General features: G+C 42.3%; 1 protein-coding gene across 12 annotated transcripts in view; it reads right to left on the reverse strand.

Moving 5' to 3' along the window:
* The window catches only part of PAM (peptidylglycine alpha-amidating monooxygenase), a 255430-nt gene extending 238939 nt beyond the window's left edge, over positions 1-16491 (reverse strand). For 3 of the 12 annotated variants that reach the window (XM_072958329.1, XM_072958328.1, XM_072958327.1), the window contains exon 1: positions 16262-16491. The gene's annotated coding sequence lies outside the window, so the exon portion shown is untranslated. The remainder of the gene's footprint in view (positions 1-16261) is intronic. The other 9 variants (XM_072958324.1, XM_072958325.1, XM_072958323.1 and 6 more) reach the window with 6 other exon arrangements.
* Positions 16492-18006: the final 1515 nt, after the last annotated feature.

Below are 18006 nucleotides of genomic sequence, written 5' to 3' on the forward strand. Positions count from 1 at the left end.
TGATAACAGTGGCATTTAAATCAGTGGGAAGTAAATAATTATTCAGTTAATGGTGCTGAACTAATTGTAAACTCTATGTTAAAAATTACATTTAGATACTTACTATCATCTATTATCATGACTTACATAAAATTTAATTGCAGAATTAAATAGTTAGGATGTGAAATTATAAAATATGAAATTACAGAATGACTATAATAGAAATATAGGTAAATATTATCTGAACTTGGATTGAGAATATTTTTATAAAAATAAAAGTAATGAAGAAGATAAATGCATTGAATTTATCTTCAATAATTGAAATAACTGAAATAATTATCTTTAATAATTGAAATACCTAAAAATGAAAGATCATACCTGTTTTTTAAAGAAACCCACCACTACAAAACCAGAAGGTTAAACAGAAAAAAAAAAGATTTGCAAAATATCTGGCAATGGGTTGTTAACCTTAATACATAAATATTGTGCCAATATATAAAGAACAAACAAATATAAATGTAGAAATTGCAAAAGAACAAATAAAATATTTAAAATGGCCAATAAGCACATGAAAAACAGTATAACCTCAGTAGTAATCCTAGAAAAAATAAGAGCAAAAGCTACAGACTATTTCTCTGTATTACATATGTCCAGTCTCTTATTCCATCTCCTGCAAATGTATGAGGAACAAAGAAAAAATTTCCCCTATTTTCCGGATAAGAAAACTGAGTCAAAAAAAGGTCACATTCCAAGGGCAGGCAGTCTCACTTCCGAGCTACTGTCTTAATCCACCTGTGGTCTCTGTGGAGACCACACTCCATGTACCATGAACAACAGGGGAAAAGAGCTCCCTTTCCACTGTCGAATGCCACCTAGGCAGGCCTCCATAAACGAGGCTCTCATGTCAAATGCCCTGCTGTTGTTTCTGTTCAACCTGCAAGCTAAAAATGAATGGCTTTTCACATTTTTTAATTGTTGCAAAAAAATTAAAAGAAGAGTAATATTTTGTGACATGTGACAATTACATGAAGTTTACATTTAAATGTTCATAAATAAAGTTTTATGTATTGTCCGCGGCAGCTTTCGTACTATAGCAGGGCTGAGTAACTGCAACGAAGACTGTATGTGGCCTGCAGAGCCTCATGTTTACCCCACTGGCCCTTCACTGAAAATGCTTCCTGACTCCTGATATGGGATGTGGCAAACTGGGCTCCCTTCCAAGCTGTCACTATAATTGGCAATCAAATACAATACAAATCTTCATCCTTGTTAACCCAGTGATTTTAGCTTATCACAAAGAAATGCAAAATTCACAGAAATTTTTGTATAAAATGTATTCTTGCAGCAATGTGAACCCAGGAAGTCTAATTCCAGGCCCTAAGCTCAGGGCCGGGGCTCCAGGACACCGGTGAGGTCTGCACTTAAATATCGGCACCAAAGGAAATAAAACAACTTTCCATGTTTACCAAGTAACACCCATTGAAACGGGTATTCCTGAAGTTCCATCATTCCGAACTATCAAACAGCACCTTGAAATTATTACTACCAAGTTTTATGACACACTTGTTTTAAAAGACACTTTTTTAGGTTGAACATGTGAAACTACAGATATTCAAAGGTTTATGATATACTAATATCATGAAATTAACAGACAGACTCAGATTAAACTAAGTCCATTGTGAGTAGTAAAGAACCCACAACTGACTATTTGCTTTCAGCAAAACAACACATCTGTCACATAAATTAATGGAATTACTTGAATTTTTATTGGGTTTATAGTTTTGTTGACATTTAATTTATAAATTTGTTTTATCTTATAAGTGCTATGAATTAAGGCATTTATGCCACCTTGGACTGTATTTATGTCACATTTTGACAAAGGTAATTAAGTCAAACTAGAAGTAAGTGAGAATGTTTTCCTTTGGAAGGGCCCTATCTATTTCATAAGTTTGAGAATGCTTGTGGGTGTCTTATGAACTGTATAAGCATCCTAGCACGTAATTTTGAGGGAAAAAAAATCAAAATGCCCTTCTGCTCTATCTCACAAACTTGGTATTGATGGGCAACAGCGAAGTACAACCATCAGGATAAGGGAGATAGCAAAAGAAAGACCATTTTCACATGCCTTCACATTTAAAACCAAGCGCTTCACCTTTGAGTCTCAATTTTCTTTTCTGTAAAACAGTGACAATGGCTTACATTGCAGGGTTAGAGACAGCATTAGAGGTACTCTAGGTAAGGTATATAACATATAATAATAATAATCATACCTAATATTTACTGAGCGGTTAACCATGTGCCAGGCATTTTGTATGCATTTTTTATGCATATAACATTTTATACATCCCACCTCAAAGAATAATCACAGCCAGTACAGTCTATGAAATAGGTACCAGCATGTTCCCTGTTTTCAAGATGATAAAGCCGAGGCACTGAGACATTTGGTCATTTTCCCAAGGTCACAGAGCTAGCAGGAGGCAGAGCCAAGACTTGACCATAATGTCTAATGCCAGGAAGCTAGTTTCCTTCTTCACACAAAACTACCTCAGTAAATGGGAGCAATTATTATGATACTGATGTCCACAGTTTGCCAGAATGAGAACAAATAAACATTTCTTCTTTTAACCTCGCCACAGACCTTCGAGTGCACCGCAGCCTCTGAGGGGGCCTCCGAGCCACTTGGGTCATAAACCTTTCCAGAATGTTATTTTCCAATTGGCGTTAGGCTTCTCTGTATAAAATCTGGGGCATACAGTGTCACTTTATATTTGAAAGGATTCTAAAATTCTAGCAGTGTAAACATCAATTTCCTCTTCTCAGGATGCTAAAGGGTCCCTCCCCCGGTCCTTCCTCCCTTTGTGTTCCTGTAGTTGAAAACTGTAGACTAAGCCACTAGGCTTGAGTACACAATGCTTATGAGACGAAGCCAGAAACATCGTCACCAGCAAGTACGCCGTATAGATGAAAAACCGCTTAGTTAATAGTACGAAACTGGTGAGCTTAAACCCCAGAAGGGTTATACTCTAAAAAATAAAACCTTTTTCTCCTTATCTTCCATGTTTCCCCTGCTTAAAATGTAGCACAAATGACAATGATTTTCAATTTCATTCCCACCTGGCAAATGGGTTTATTTTCATTTTTAATAAGCATCCTAAATGATTCTTATAACAGAATTACAATTTTTAAAAGTGGGGGAAAAAGGTTATTAGGTGATATAGTTCCCAATCACCCTCAAATCTTACACCCTGGAATCATGTACACACTGTACTGGAAAATAAAGATTTTAAACTGCTACAGGGCCTCTTTTGGAGAAAATCTAAAATGGCCACCAGCAGTTTTTATAGCTCTCAGAAAGCTTAACCAAAACCCTGCAGCTTTTTTTTCACTGCACAGCTGCAACCTTACAATGGTTCCACTGTACCAAATACTTTATTATATGAACCTGCTAAAATAACAGGTTTAAAAACAAATATAAACCCCCTTGAGAACCAATGCAAGTATTGCTGCCTTGTGGGGAAAAAAAATGAGAGGGACACCACTAAGGTCAGTGTTCAGAGTCTACAGAGAGTATGTGGGAAAATTATTAACTACCACTAAAATGCAGTTAGGTGCGAATTAAGAGTGGACAATATTAGTAGCAGTAATAGTAGTCACCTCCATCATAACAGTTGTAGCAGCAGCGGGGTGGGGAGGAGCAGCAGGCTGAGGGCCTGCTCTATGCCAGAACCCATTCTAAGTGCACTCATGATCACCTCATTTATTCCCAGTGATACAGCCCCTAACGCAGAGTCTGTAGATTCATATCCTTGCCCCACCACTTAATACGTATGTGACGTTGGGCAAAATGACTTTAACCTCCTTGTATCTCATTTTGCTTATTTGTAAATGGAGATGTCAGAAGCTACCTCACAGGGTTGCTGTGAGGATTAAATGTGTTAAAAATTGGTGACATGCTTAGAACAATATCTGGCCCATTATAAATAGCATAAGGGCCAGTTTATTAACAATTATTATTCTCTGATTTCAGAGATCAGGAAACTGAGGCGAAGACAGGGTGAGTCACTACTCTGAAGTCTCACAGCTCATAAATGTCAAATCGGGGGATGGAACCCCAGGCTTTCTGACTCTCAAGTCCATACCCTAAATCACCTCAAAAAAGCCCCTATTTTCAAGTATGTATTTTTTTTTATGTTTGTATCTCAGGAAAGATGCAGGGAATTCATCAAATAAGGTAAATGGTATCAGTGAGGTTATGACTGTCCTGGAACCTGGTGGCTAAGCACCTCCAGGGTCAAACATCTCCACCGAATGCTGAGATTACATAAAATATCAGATGGTCCCAGGTGTGGCCTGAAGCTCGTGTTTTAGGGAGAAAGAATGTACATATAAATATTTTGACTTGGAACAATGGAAGGTTGCAAAAACAAAAACAGCAAAAAGAACATTTAAATGGCCAGAAAAAAGGTCTTTCCTGACTCCAGGGACAAATACACTTTTTAAAATATCCTGCCCTAACCCTCCGCACACCCAGCCCCATCACCTCACCACCTTCTCTTCAGCCCATAAAATTTTCTATCCAACACATTCTCTCTTCAACAAATTTTTTGGTTGATGTTACCACTTCAGTAACCATTTTGACCTTCTGATATTTATGTTTTGGAGGGAAAATATTTGTCAGAAAACTTTGCTTAAGAACAAGGAAGAATCAAAATTTGCAGATGGAGATAAAGGTAACAATAAATTTAATCACCTGCCCATTATTTTTATCCTTTTCATTTAACTCTTTAATAGTTTCAGAAAGAAGGTATTTTGTTAGATTTGGAAGATTAAGATCAAAATATTTTTTCCTCCAGGTAATAACTACTTGTTAAGACACCAAGAGGAAGTTTATTTCTAAAATAACACTGAAACCTGGAATTCATTGTCTTTTTCTTTAAAATTTTTTTCACAAAAAAACTATAAGCAGAAATAACAATTTATGGCTGTTTTTTCCTTTAGTGAAAATCTCAATGCAGCAATATTGATGAAGCAAATTGGTGGGAGGGCAACAATTAAAAAAAAACTTCTCTATCATGTAGGTATTTTGAATATGGGAGCTGTGCTCTTCTGGTTGACCAAAAAAAAAAAAAAAAGCCACTTTTCTAGGTAAAGGTCAGGTATTCAACGTCTATTCACTAAATCTGAATGACTTTCTACAATAAGCTTCTCAGATGTGATTTACATGCCAGACTGTTAGAAAGTCAAAAATGATTAAACTTTTAAACTGGTCAACCAGGTACACAGGAAATACCACCCACCAGCTTCAGGTACCTTCCTCAACGTCCCTAAAGCAAAAGCCGTCCTAAATGCCAGAATAAGAGACCCTATGAAGATTAACACATGCTCACCAAATAAAATGTAATATCATATTGTCAAATCTGAAAAAACGCTACTAGAGGTGCACTTAGGTATTCTCCAACATCAACAGGTAAAAATGTAACAGACTTTCCTGCATTATTAAAAAATAACAAAACCAAACAAAAAAATTGATTAAAAAATAATGTATCGAAGAGATTTTAAGTTTGAGAGGAATGAGTTTTTAACAAGGCTCTGGTATCTAATAAGATAAAAACAACAGAAAGGGGTCAGTCTGTCATAGGACCACATGTGGCCTTTCAGAGAGTCAGAGAAGCACGCTGGGCCAAAAAAATCAACTGAAGCAACAAAAATTTTCACACACAAAAAGTTCACATAAAGATAATACAAATAAGCACAAGGATTGCACATTCTCCCATTCATAGCCATACCGTAACTGAATGTATTACTAAAATTTGGAAGAAAAGTTATTGGGTTCTTTTGTTCTTTCTCTTGGGTGGCCCTCTGTGCTGTAACTTATAACCAATTTGTCATTCACAGGACTTGCAGAACACTAAAATAAGTATTTATGAATGTTCAGAATTTCACATATAATTTTTACCAAGTATTTCCCTTATTTTGCCCTATATCATACAGGAAACTAGCTCTTACATACCCAATTCTCCTCCTCTATGAATTATTCAAGTAACACAGAGCTAATTCACAAAGTCTGTGATTTCTCTTTCTTGAATGTATACTGAATCATGTTGACTTGAACTGTGTCCCCCAAAAAGATGCTGAGGTCTTAATTTCTAATACCTGTGAAACAGGGTCTTTGTAAATGATCAGTGTAAGATTAGGTCAAGAGGGTGGGCTATAATCCAAAGACTGCAACCTTATAAAAACAGGAAACGTGGACACAGTCGCGTGAAGAAAAGCAATGTGAAGACACAGAGAATTCCATCTGCATGCCAAAGAATGCCTTGAGCTACCAGAAGCTAGGAGAGAGGAAGAGAACAGACTCTCCCTCAGAGGGAACGAACTGTCAACACATTGATCTCAGGGCCTCCAGAACCATGAGACAATAACTTTCTGTTGTTTAAGCCACCCAGTTTGAGGCATTTTGTCACAGCAGCCCTAGGAGACTAATACACACGCCGTGGATGGAGCCGTCCCAAGCCTGCAGAGCGTGGCTGGAAGCTCTAGAGGCCTCACAGAATTCCTGCAGCACACATGTGTGCCCCTGCTGGTGGGCACTGGGGGTGAAAACCTTGTAGTTCAGATGAGAATATGAAATGGGCCCATCTAAAATATGAAAAATAATGTCTTGCATTTGTTTAAAACACATTGTCCATGTTTTATTTCACTTACTCCTTACAAGCACACTGGGAATGAAATAGGGAGGCTGACTACCTTCGTCCTGCCAACAAGGACATTGAACCTCACCCAACGGAATGTTTTCGTCAATGTCACATATACACATAGCAAAGCTGGTATTAGAACCAAAATTTTTCTAGGAAGAAAGAATATAATCATAAATATTTTTATTTGGAATAATGGTGGCCCTTGAACTTAACGCCTCTTCAAGTGACCCAAGGAAGGAAGGAAAAAAATAGCACGACACAGACTGAGTAGACTGAGGGGTTCAGTGATCCTGGTGAGATGGATGAAATCAGAAGAAACTGGTAGAAAAGGTAACATGTCACTTGTGAACCTGGCCTGGGAGGAAGAGATGCAAATAGACTAACAGAAAGGAAAGAGACATGCACCGTGGTAAATAAATGTAACACCAAGGAACAAAAACAATAAATAACGTGCAAGGTCTAAACAAATACTGGAGGAAGGCTTTCCACTGACTAACTAGAGGAGTCCAAAGAGGGGTTGTAACAGGAAGCAGGGTTAAAATAAGAGAGGGGCCCTTCCACTGAGCTGATGGAAGGGTTGTCATCGACATGATGGACACACAGATACCACTTTTGGGTTTTCAGCAGGGTGTGAAGGAGGCAGCCGTTTCAGCAGCAGTGTTAAAAACAGGCAGGAGGCTGAGGAACCTGGGATTGTGGTCGGTGCTGCACGTGGCTTTGAAAAACTGGTTTTGACTAAAGAGAATACAATGAATCTATTCAGATGCTATAAGTTTCTGGTATGGGCAAAGCATCCTTGACACCTCTTTCTCCCCTCCTCGCATATTTTAGACATACTGGCCTCCTTGGTATTCTCTGAGGCTGGGAGGTGCTTATTCCAGCCTCAAGATCTTGTACTGATCGTTCCCTCCGCTTGGTGGAGGATCTGCGTGGTTAGCTCTCTCACTTCATTTGGGTCTTTGCTCAAATGTCACCTCTTCAAAAAGGCCTTTCTTGGCACCCTATATAAGAGGACTCTCCTCTGTCAGTCTCCATTCCTACGCACAGCTTCATTTTTCTTTACAGAACTTACTGATATCTGAAATTATTTTTATTCTTCTACTTACTGATTAGCTGTCACTGCCATTAATATGTAAACTCCAAGAGTACAGGGATGTTGAACATCTTGGTCATAGTTGTATTCCCAGAGCCTGGCACAGAGTTAAAAACTCACTAAATGTTTGTGGAATGAATAAAAAAAAAAAAGGCCATTCTTATTTCCAAGTACAAGTGATGTTATCCCCTAAAACTCTTTTTAATTGATTTTCACTGCCACTCCCCAGTATATACAATAGGCTTAGTACATCCTATCATTTCTACTTGGATTAATGCAGCAGCCACTCAACATCTCCCCACTGCCACCCTGCGTACCCCTTTAATTCATTCTCCAACAGACGATCTTACCAAAACAGAAATCTCATGGGGTCACCAGTATCTACTTAAAACCACCTCAATGGTCCTTAGGATAAAGAGCAAACTCTTGACTGACCCCAGCCTAGGTGTCCAGCCTCATCTCACATCACTCTCCCATTAATTCTCCTTAGTTCCTTGATTTCACCCTGTTCCTTCTGTTTCAGGGCCTTTGCACAAACTTCCCTCTGCTGTCCAGAATGCTCTTCTTCCCACCCTCTCTCAAATTCTCCTACTCACACTTCAGATATCAATCAACTGTCATTTCCTTGGGTTTCTGTTATACAAGCCCACAAAACCATATTGCTCTATTCAGAGCAGTTATCTCTGTTTGTAACTGTGTAACCATTAGTTGCTGGGTTTTTTCTTAATTAATAATTGTCTTCATCTTGGACTCTTTGCTCCATGATGGCACAGACCATGAATGTTTTGCTCACTCTCGAATCTCTCTAGGGTCAAGAATAGTGCTTGGTACAAGGTTGACCCTGAAAAATATTTGTTGAATAAGCGAAAGAAAGCGCCTATTAGGAACCAAAGAGCTGGAAGTCAATATCAAATACACAGATATAGAAACTACACAAATACTGAAGTAATGCTGAAGACAAAGATATTAGTGAAAATCTGATGACAAGCTGCTGTCAAAACAGGAGAGAGGGGAAGCCTAGGGCAATGCAAACTTTGAAACAGACTGCAGACTGGAATCTGCAGACTGGGATCAAGAGAGTCTGCTTCATTGAGGAACTAGAACCAGTTCAAACAATTTGCTAAAACTAAATAGTTATGACTTAGGTAATGAAAGTAACTAGGTGAAAGGTTACATTTACATATTCTATTAACAATTCCTTGACTCATCAGTCTCTCTGGAAACATTTACCTATACGAAGGAACCATTCAAGGCATTTTCCTTTATAAAAATTCTCCCCAAAGTCCTTAGTACCCTAGAAAATGTTTTAAAGACATTTCACTGTGGTCGATTAGGCATACAGGAATAGCTAAGTGAGGCAAGGGCCATGGAGGAAATGGCATATAATAGAAAGAATCCACTTTGCTCCTGATTAAAATCAGTCATGTGCAACTTGAGAAATGTACACACTACAAAGTTCTGAGCACCACAGGAAATCACGGGTTAAAGGACAAGGCCTAATTTGTGACCCTCATTGTTATTGTCTTAATCACCTAACACTAAAATCCACATAATTCTAAATTCTCTGGGGGAAAGAGAGAGCTGATTAGTTTATTTTTATTTCCTTATTTCAGGCTTCTTCCAAAATAAGACGTGCAAGAAAAGCAATCTGGTATCATTTCCTTTCATTTGAACCCATTGGTGACTCATACAACAAACAGCAAGTCTCCCGGGTTTGTGTCTGAGGGCACACCAACAGTGTCAACTGCATACTCCAGTGTTACTGGAGCCAGTTTTCCAAAGATGATTCACCACGCCCTGCCTGAAAAAGGACAGCATGAAACTGGTGAAGTTCTGATTTTCAGAAATACAACAGACAACGATCATTTCCAATTTCATGCTGTTTAGATGAAGAGAATGGAGGCACAGGAGATGCAAGCCTGAAGCACAGGTTAAGAACTGTGGCAAACAAAACAGAAAAGAGAAAAATGAAAGTACACGGAACAAGTGACTTTACCATATATATTCAGGGAGATGGCAGGGCAGGGGTGGGGTACTTAGGGTGGATGACCAAACTTTTTCACCTCTACAGAAATAAGAGTTTTTAATTCACAATTTAAATAAAAAAGACATTTAGCCCAGTAGCACTGAAACACTAGCTGGAGTAAAACTTCACTAATTGAGTCATATATGGAAGGGACTCTACTGGTACAAACCCTACTAGCACCTGACCTTGACTCTTCCAGAAGTTACTGAAACTTGATAAGGAGTACCTGTGAAAATAAGGGTTTGTTGATGCAATTAGCAGTGTAAGCAAGGGGTAAATGAATACCCACACAAGTTTTCTTTAAACACTATGGAAGCCTCCAATTACATGCAAACAATCCTCATTCTACTTTAAAACTGACATGTCTCTTTATAAAAGTTTTCCTCAAAAGAGCTCTAAAAGGTAACAGGCTTAGCAGGTTCTAGGTTATGCAGCAAGCACTTAAAAAAAAAACTCAATCTTTAAAATATTCTAAAACTCAGATTTTAAAAAATTTGAATTAGTCTTCAAGTAAGTAAAATTTTACCACATACAAATAACTACTATTTTAAAGCAAATTTCTTCTGGCATAGGTCAATGAAATTCGTAATTGCTGAAATTTTTGAAAAGGCATTGTTACCCATGGAAATAGCAGGTGGTAGTATGATTCTTCCAAATGGGCCTCCACACCTTTAACATTTCTGCCGCTGTCCTTTGTTTTGCTTATGTTGTAATTACGTTATTAGCAATCAACTGCACACTCAATGCAGGTAAAAAGCTGTCCTTTGTGACCACGGCAGCTGCTGGCTGGGCTGACAGAATGACAGAAAGAATGTTGTGCTTTCACTTCCCAGCCATTGTGGTCTATGCCCTCCTCAAAATGAGCTTCCCCCTTACCAGAGGGAAGTGGATCTGCTGCTTCTATTGTTTCTTGGCATTCCCCCCAACCGCTGCTGTGTCATTTAAACTTAGGCTTTAAAGCACCAATATGTTTTTGTGGGTTTGGCTGGGGCGGGCAGTGGGGGGCGGTGAGTTCAGTTCCCTCTTTCCTTGAGTTCATCCTCTTAAACCCCCTGCAAGAGAGCCACGTGGAAATCTCGTTCCTGTCCTCCACCCTTTCTGTGAGCTCAGGCAGCACAGCTGGGCTGCAGCAGGCGCTGCCCGGGTGCTGTTGGACTGGCCGCGTTCCAGAACCTTGCTGAGAACGTGCCGCTCTTGTCCTTTCATGTTAAGCACGGCTAGTAGATGAAGCTGAAGACAGTGCTCAGAAGTTCAGGCTCCTCTGAGCACAGATCCTTATCTCACAGCCACACATGATTTCGAGGATTGCCATATAGATGGAGAACTGTTGCCACAAGGCCCCAGTCCGCCCAGTCTCCAAACTGACATTGTAAATTTTTCCCAGCAGGCCTGAACTAAATACCGTGCTAATTATCCAAACTGAAGTATTTCTTTTGTATAAAGGAACTCCTCTGAATTGAACACAAAAACAAGCATCATTTTTATGCCATCATAATCAACAATTTTTGCCTCTACTCATCTAAGAAAACAAAAAACCTGAAGCTTTAAACTAGCAAAAAATCCAACAGAACTTTTACCATCATGGAAATGTTCTACCCTGCTCTGTCCACTACCCACCACCGTAGCCACTAGCCACACATGGCAATTAAGCATTTGAAAGGAGCCTAGTGTGACTAAGGAATTAACATTTTTTATTTTAATTAATTGAAACAAATTTGACACTGTGGCTAGTAACTTAAAAGAATTACAAATAATTTGCCCTACTTGCAGGCTAACAAATAAGCAGGCCACGGTTTCATAGATGCTAGCTGAAGGAAAGAGATTCCTAGGTCAGAGACAAAGGATTACTTTACTCACAGAAATAGCCATAGCAGAAGTATTAGCATAGTTGTGCCAGTTCTCGAAGCCCAATTTCCACAATGTGATGCTGAGAGGACAGGCAATCCCTATACACTCAATGATTTGCATTACAGAAGGGAACCCTGAGCTTAGAGTACCCAAATCTTTTACAATGGATGGTAGACTTATCTGACCTTTGCCCCATAGAGAAAGACTAGCTCTATTTTCCATAGCTATCTGCTATACGAAAGTCCTTGAAGAGACAGTCTGGAACGAAAGCAGTGCCTCTCCCACAAGATGTGCAGAAACCTGAGTGACAAATGGAGAATTATCTCTCAACAGTGGAAGTGTCACACGTATCTCTGAAATCTACCCATCTCTCCCGATCCTGCTTTTTCCTCTGCTTCTAGACATATTTATTTCTTGCTAGGACATTGCAGTAGCTTCCAACACTACAGCCTCTTCCCAGGCATTTTCCATACAGTAGCCAGAATGTACCCTGGACACAAATCTAACCATGCCACTCTTGTCTCAGTCTTTGATGTCATCCACTGCTGTTAGGATTAAGCAAACCCTCTTTCACAAGTTCCATAGAGGCCTGAATGATATGGCTCTGCCCCTATCTGTGGGCACTTCTCTTGCCTCTTCTTCTAAGACACATTCCTTTAGTCACACTAAACTTTCACTTCCTAAAAATACAAAGGTCTTAAAGTGGTAGCCCTGGGTTGAATTCCAACTACATATGTGTCTGGTTTGGCCCACACAATAGTTTAAAAAATATTGGGGCCATTTCACATTTGGGGAGAGCACACATTATGAAATATGAACCATAAGCTCCTCTTTAAAGATCAGGGCATCTGGCAACACTTGGCTTTCATCCCAACCTGACAACACTTGGCTGGAGCTGAGTATATCTACTCTTCCCATTAGACAAAGCCTGGGTTCTCCAGTTGCCACACCTCTCTCTCCTGCTCTGATTTATTTATTCTTTTACATTATCTACCTGACTTTCATTCTAAAGTATCATGCTCCATTCCCTTTGGTCTGGAACACTCTTCAGTCCTCCAAATTCATCAGTTGCTATCACTCATTCTTCAGGGCTTAATGTATTCATGGGAAGTTTTCCCTGACCACCATCAACTCCAACTAGGAGGAGGTGATACGTTGTATGACACCCACTCATCCAGGCCCCCACCATCCCATCCTGTCCATCTTCTGTGATTCTCCGCATTACTCCTATCATGGCACAAATCACATAAGACTGTACTTTTCTGTTTACAAGTCTGCATCTTTCCCCAGACTTTCAGGTTATAAGAGAGTGATTATGAGTGTCTCATGCCCCATTGTTTGCCACCGCCTAGGGAAAAGGCCCAACACACAGTAGGGGCTCAAAAAGATAAATGAAACAAAGTTATCTGAGGAATGGTTAATTCAGAATATTTGGGGGGGTGTATTTATGTTTTTATGCACTTACATATTTTTAAAATTTGGACCTTTGAAATGTCAACCCCCTACCTTCAGGAAAACTGAAATAACTACTTGAGTAATAGGTATGTACTAAGTAACAGGCAACGCACTAAGGACTTTACACTGATTAGCTCATTTAATCCCTGCAACAGTCCTTTGAGTTAAGTACTCCCTTTATTCCCATTTTGGAGATGAAGAAACTGAGGACTTGGGAGGTTAAGTAACTTACCCAGGGTTACGTAACTAGTAAATGCCTGGCAGGACTCAAACCCAGGCCCATCAGAACCCAAAGCCAAAATTCTTAACCAAACACAATTTATAAATGTGAGATTTTTAATGTGCCCTGGATGGTAAGAGAACATGCAGGGTAAAGAGAAACTACAGAGCTATTTATCAGGCAACTGAAATAATAGTTCAACTCCTGTCACTAGCTGACCAACCTTGGATAGGATGAAGGTCTTAGTCTCTCCATCTGTGCAGTGAATTGTAGGAGATAAAGATGATGGAAACTTCTCTCAGGAGACTTGAGACAACCCAACACCACCACTAACTTTATTCAGAGTGCTTCTTTTCAACTACTTGTATGTGGTTTTCACAACTAGGTTTTACTGGCTGAAAGAGTTATAGGAGAAAAGAAAGTTCTTACACACACAAGAAGCTTTCTGGCTTGATATTCATGCCTATGATACCAAACTACACAGTTCCAGGGCAGTGACACGATCTTTAATCTCATTTCAAATAGGAAAACAAAGACACTGAGCAATAAGGCTAAGTATAAAGTTAGCTCCAACACCTTTATCCCTCATGCTGCCCCTCTCAACCTGCCTTGCCTCACAGGGCGGGGTGTGAGTTGAATCAAAGCTCTCAAAAGCTGAGTACTGGTATGTTAAAGCCAAAGAAATTCTACACATTTCCAGCAGACAGATGAATTCTTCCTAGGAGTAGGAAAAGAATCAGAAATGCCACCAAGTAACACCAAATACAGCCTAGTCTGGTCAATCTTTTCCAAGTGAGATTCCTGCCCATTCTTCACACCAAGCTATAATTTTTTTTAATGGTTTAGAAAAATTATCTCACCAAGAATCTTATAATATTTTAGCTACATTTGCAGAATCAATCCAGGGCTCACCAAGCCATTAAGTGTTCAAATTTCATCAGTATTAAAAATATTACACTCAATCTCTGTATTTTTTTAGGCAATATAATATAATTTCCTTTCTCAATAAGTTGATTAAACAATTGTATAAGAACACCATAAATTGACTCATTGACTGAAGTTAGAGTTGAAATTTCTACAGCTTTTAACATTTGATTACCACATCATACATATATGGGCACTTTTCTGAGCTTTCATTCTAAAAATACATAAGTTATTTTATTTCCAAGCATGCCTCCCATTTGGTGGAATAAAAGCACTTGAAATTTTATTTTAGAAAACATTGGTTTTAAAGTTATTATTTGACCCAATCTATTAAGTTTATTCACCAAATAATGATCTTAAAGGGTCTTCAGTAATGTATTCTTGACACTTTACTTGCCATATGTAGTTACTAGAATACATGTCATGTTTATACAAAAATATAAAATAAAAATATTAGTCCCTGAGTTAGACTGAAGGTCCCTGCAGGGCAAGGAATATATTCTATACCTACCTTTAAAAAGCACGTAGCACAATACATTGCACAATACAGGAACTCATGAAATGCCTATTAAATCAAGAATTCATGAATGACAGACCTCAGCTATTTAACTACAAGTCTAAAGTTGACTTTCTTAGGCCATTTAGTTGCTTCCTTCATAAAGTAATCAAAGTGGTGCTAACACTGCGTCTTGTGCCTGTGACTTTAAACTGAAATTTTACAAGATAGGGCACATATAGTTTGAGCTGAATGGCTGAACTTACTTTACTAAAATAAAAGTCTACTTCTTAAACTGTTAAAATTAGAAGCAAATTTAAATTTGCGCTTATGATGGAAAAGACCATGTAAAGATTGGCAAACATCTGAAGCAAGCACAGTTCTTATTTCCAAAGACTTGTGCCAATAACGATCTTCTGCTATTTGAAATTCTAAGACCACAAGAATATGTAAGGTCCATCGCTTTGCACATCGGGTTGTGTGGGGAAGAGACGATTTCAGTTCTGAACACAAATTATCAGATTCAGAAGCACGAGTCTTTTATCCTAACAAAGTTATTGGCCAAGTCACTTAGAGAGACATAATTACATCTCAGGTGAAGGACCTGAACTCAGATCTTCTGATTAGAACACAAGATCTGCCGTCAGGCACCTTCATGAGACTTAAGACCGTGGCTCAAAATCAAGTAACACCTAAGTCATCCCACTGGATCGTCACAACGACACTCAGAGGTGGGCAAAGCAGACAGGCATTTTGCAGACGAGAACATAAGGTGTCCAAAGGGTCTGGTCCCAAGGCCGCACCGATGAGGAGGTGACTGAAATCAGGCTTAAATCCCTATTTTCCAAGTATCCGAGTGGTGGAAACGTTCCCCCCGCCTCTGCGCTCACCCTTCGCCGGCGTGCTCTGCTCTCCAGCGGGCAGAACGGCAGGAAGCAGAGCAGAGCCGGGCAAGGACGCCAGAGACGAGGAGAGGGAATTTCCACCGCTGCCCGGCACCCAGCGCCTCGGGTCGCTCGCTGCTCCGCGCCAGCCCCTCTCTCGCCTCGCGGCGGCCCCAGCTTCCACCCGAAACTAGTCTCAGGGAACGGCCGGGGGACCCGGGAGCCTTCCTCCCCGGTACGGAGAGTTCCCCAAGTTGGGGGCAGAAAGGGCGAATGAACAATTTTACCCACAGGGTGAGGGCGCAAGGAGAAGTGCGAAGGTGAGGAGGACAGGACGGGAGGAGAGCCCTCACTCGTGGCCAAGGCCCTGGTGGTTCTCAGGGGTCGTCAGTGAGAGGTCCGGGGGTGCGAGGACGGCTAGGTCCCCGAGACCCTCCTCGGCCGTGGCGCTGGACTCCGCGCGACCCCAGCAGCCCGGGAGGAAACCAGCAACCGCCTCGGGCGCCGGGAAGCCGAGGGAGCCGAGGCGGCGGGCTCCCCGTCCCGGCCCAGCCTCTGCCCAACTTCGCGAGCCCCCTTCCGCGCTCCCACCCTCACCCTCGCCCTGCCCGCTCGCCGGCGGCAGCGGCGACACCAACCTGCGCGGCCGCGGGCACAGTCCGGGACGGAAGCGGGAGCCTGCGGGCGGCGGGCGGAGTTAGTTGGGAGGCTCCGGCTCCCAGGGCGGGGACAGGCTGAGCGCCCGGCGGCAGCGGCGGAGGCGGCGACGGCGGCGGGAGCTCCTCCTGGCGCGCGCGGGGCCCAGCCTGGTCCGCCGGTCGCCCTCGACTCCCGGGCACGGCTCCCAGTCCCTCCTCTGGGGCGGCTCCGCGGTTCCCGGCCGCCCCGAGCCCGCCCCGCGCTCGCCGCCTCCGCTCCGCCCCCGCCCCCTCGGGCGCGGGGGCCGCGGGGGCCGCGGGGGTGGGGAACGCGGTCCCCTCGGAGTCCGCTCTGGGCGCGCGCAGCTTCCTGGGGTTTCCCTGCAGGGACCGCTGTCCCGGGTGTTTGGATTCCCGTGCGGGCAGGACGTGGCCAAGATGAGGAACTCTCGCCCGGGGAAGCGGGTGAAGGCCCGGACTGAAAGTCGCCCGTTGCTCCGCCCGAGTCCCGCGTCCCTAAAAGCAGCCCTGTGAGGTGGGCCACGCCGGCGGCCCGGAGAGAGGCCGAGAAAAATGTCGGACTCTCCCGCCGCCCAGCGCGGGGCTGGCAGGACATTTCCCGAGAGAATGCAGGACCCCCGCCCACACCACCACCACCACCACCCGTTCCTGTTCTGGGGTTGGGGAGTCGGGCAAAGAAAGTGCAAAACCGGCAAACGGGGCACTGGGGTTGAACCTGTGGAAAAGGTGTAATTTCCTTTCACACACGCGCGCCTAAGGGGTCGCTGGATTCAGGCCACCTCGCTCAGGTCTTCGCAGTGCTTCCCTGCCCGCACCCCAGGCCCGCCGTGGGGGACCGTCTCCTAGCTTGGCTTCCCACCTCTGTTGGCACATCTCTTTTTTCGAAACCCAGTGCGCACACTCGGACCACGTCGCCCCTGAAGTGCAGGCGGGGAACCCGGAAATCAACCCACTTCCCACCTCACCCCAAAACAGGATAAAACTGGGAGCCAGGCATCTGGAAAGTTCCAATCGGAAGGGTGCTGTGCGTTACTGACCCAACACACAAACTGATTCGCGTTTAATTCGAGGACAGGTGTTTGCCACTGCCTGTAGCTCCCTGCAGGTAACCTCTTGAGTGTGTTCACCACGCCTTTTCCTTCCCAGAGCTAGCCGCTCTTATCTTCCAAAGTCCTACCCTCCTTTTGCCCCAATCTCTCCCATCCAAGATCCTGGCACGGATCACCAGAGCTGTCTGATCTTTCCTGGCATCTCCTTCCAGGGTTCTTGGGTTAGAGTGAGGGGAGCAGGCTGGGAGGAGGGATGCTGAAGAAGAGGTAGAAGCCAGTGCAAGACAAGGAAAGAGAGAACCGATTGACTAAAGAGGGAGAGGTTGCAGTGAAGGAGGCAAAGCCCTCCAGCCATAGGGAAAACTTCCTAGAAAGAACATCCATTGCTCTGTAGGACAAACACCCATGTTTGCACTGAAAAATCTGGAGGCCTCCCAAAAACATTCTGAGCAAGCGGTGGGGAGTCAAGGATAAATTTAAGGACCTAGAGCATACCTTCACCCGCCCCACTTCCCAACCTAAGTTCCAGAGAAAGCTGATGACGCCAAGCTCTTGGCCAGTGACGAGAAATTCATCCTGTAAAGTGACGGTTGCTGACAAGATCCAAAAAAAAAAAAAAAAAAAAAAAAACAGAGCTGGGTCAGTTTACAGCCTGTTGGGCTGTTCTTCTGTTTA

This window comes from Vicugna pacos, chromosome 3, assembly GCF_048564905.1.
Source record: "Vicugna pacos chromosome 3, VicPac4, whole genome shotgun sequence".
Taxonomy (NCBI): domain Eukaryota; kingdom Metazoa; phylum Chordata; class Mammalia; order Artiodactyla; family Camelidae; genus Vicugna; species Vicugna pacos.